General features: G+C 36.8%; 1 non-coding gene across 1 annotated transcript; it reads right to left on the bottom strand.

Moving 5' to 3' along the window:
* Positions 1 to 515: 515 nt before the first annotated feature.
* LOC142428416 (small nucleolar RNA SNORA42/SNORA80 family) lies at positions 516 to 648 on the bottom strand. The gene has a single exon (XR_012780321.1). It is a non-coding gene; the product is annotated as a small nucleolar RNA SNORA42/SNORA80 family (small nucleolar RNA).
* Between the last annotated feature and the right edge of the window lie 1,800 nt (positions 649 to 2,448).

Genomic DNA, 2,448 nt, shown 5'->3' with positions numbered 1-2,448 from the left:
CAAAGGGTTGTTATACTATAATGGAAAATTTAATAAATGCATATTACATAATAAATATAATTTTCTCATACTACATAAGATTAAGTGCCCAGAGTAAAATCTGAGATAAACACCACAAGAAAATCTGCAATATAAATAATTGATATTGACTATTAAAATGTGAAGTTAAAATATAATTGTTAAATTATTGAACTGAACTGATTCAAAGTTTGTATTTTAGCAATATCTGAGGCATGGTCCTTATCCAAATGGTAAATTTAGTTACAGAACTAAGTATTCAGGCCCATTTTTGTGCCTCAGACTTCTCATTAACTCCTCAAAGAGCTGTCCTTTTAGTTTATCCAAGAAACCTCAGACGCTGGAAGGAGAGGAAAGTCCCTCTCCAGGGAACTAACCTGTACAATTTGGGGGTCCCAGGACTATCTCTTTGAGGACCCTACGGTTAGATAATTCTCCTTACTTTCAAGAAAGAGCAAGAATCTTTTTTATTTTCTTCTTCTTTTTTTTTTTTCTTCCACTGTGCAACCCACTTCAGTGCCTGAAGCCACAGGGTAAAGCCAGGCAATGGTTCGGGGTTACAGTTTGCTTTGGCCTGGGACACTATGAAAGGCCCATGGGATTGGACCTGCCATCAATCCAAACCCATGCATGCAAGAATCTTATATAATGCATATATTTATGCTTGGAAAATCCCCGAGTCCCCTGGTGAAAAAAATAAACAATGAATTGTAGTATGTCGAAGCAATGGATTGCGTTTGCATAAAATCGAACCATTAACTTATCTTAAATGTTAGGAATCTTTCCCTTTTGACTTGATATGAAACATGTATTGTCCTCATCTCTGACATGTTATTTTACTTCTAAAAAGGCTTATGCTCCTGAGGTAGACTTTAATGGTACATAAAAAGGGATAGATAAATAAACAAAATACTTTGTCAATAGGTTTTTTCCTAATGGCTCTCCCCATGTATGGAAATAGTCACTTTGGGCAGGTGAATTTATTAGGTTTATGGTAAGGGTCTATGTGGGGGAGACCTGACCTTTGTGCATCATTGGGTGGCCCAAGGGAATAAAGCAGACACATGGAGGCAGTGAGTACGAGGGGTGAGCGAATTTGATGGAATCGCAACCAGTAATTTTAAAATGTGACTGAATTCTTCCCACAATTAAAATCTTTCATTATGCTACTTCAAAGCTAATTTCTTTCTTGTTTTTCTGAATACTTGCTTCCATTAATCTCACTCTAGGTAATGATGGTAATGATACAATTATATGTAATCATTGCCTGAATTCAATATGCAACACATCAGTCCCTTTGTGTGGTGATTGTACAGCTCTTGACAATTCTTGGATTTGGAGAGTTTCCATCATGTCATGCCAAGATCACATTCAAAAATCTCCCACATTTTGCATCAGTCCAGGCGGGTCTTCTAACTGTCCCTTCTAGTATTGGACAGTGTAATCTGAGTGATAATAGGTGAAGTCAGGAAGTAGGCTAACTAAACAGGGATGGCTGTTTACATAATCTTCAAAGCATTTATATATATATATATATAAAGAACAAAAACATTGGAATAAACCTTCAGGTGTGTAGGTGGCTAATGACACAGACTACAGTCCAAGTGAATTCCTTATGTTTTTTATGCAAATGAATATTGATTTCAAAAATGGTAAATCTATTCTTCTAGCATTGGGCAGTTCATTTTATTAGTGATTGCCATTTAGTATTATCCTGTTATTCATGGTACCACTGGGTAGATATGTACTTCCTCTGTGCTCTTGTGTATATACACACATACACACACACACACATATACATACACACACACATACACATATATATACACACACATTGCTTCTGGTCTTCTAAAGCACATTTTCTTCTAAATGTTTTTTTGAATTCAACTTGATCCCAATGAGATTTAATATTGTTTTTAAGTTCTGACACAATGGCGTGGAGCATGTCCTACTCTCCAAAGAGTGAAATCGTGAACTAAGAATGTGACTTTTAGATACTAGCTAGATTGTTCTCAGATTTAGTTCTCTCTCTCTCTCTCTCTCTCTCTCTCTCTCTCTCTATCTATCTATCTATCTATCTCCCCCCTTCCCCTCCCCCTCGCTCTCTCCCTCTCGATCTCTCGCTCAGGTCATATTTGGACTCTAATGAATATCTCCTTGTGTTTGTAATTCATGTTTTCACTTTGACCTGGTAATGTGATTTATTGATAATTGCTTGGAGGACAGTGACACCACAGGAGTGTGGTCTGGGTTTCAGGAAATGGCATGACTCTCATGTTGACCTTTATGTCAGAAATGAGTTTATAAAACCCTTCTGAATAGATATTTTCTCTAGTTCTAAAGTCAACTCTGACCTAGTGGTAGCAACTACTTAATTAGCTATTAGTAGTCTTACAGTCAGCTCTCCTTATGCATAGGTTTGGCTTTTGG

Source organism: Tenrec ecaudatus, chromosome 15, assembly GCF_050624435.1.
Source record: "Tenrec ecaudatus isolate mTenEca1 chromosome 15, mTenEca1.hap1, whole genome shotgun sequence".
In the NCBI taxonomy this organism is placed as follows: domain Eukaryota; kingdom Metazoa; phylum Chordata; class Mammalia; order Afrosoricida; family Tenrecidae; genus Tenrec; species Tenrec ecaudatus.
This window is presented reverse-complemented; position numbering and strand designations above follow the sequence as displayed.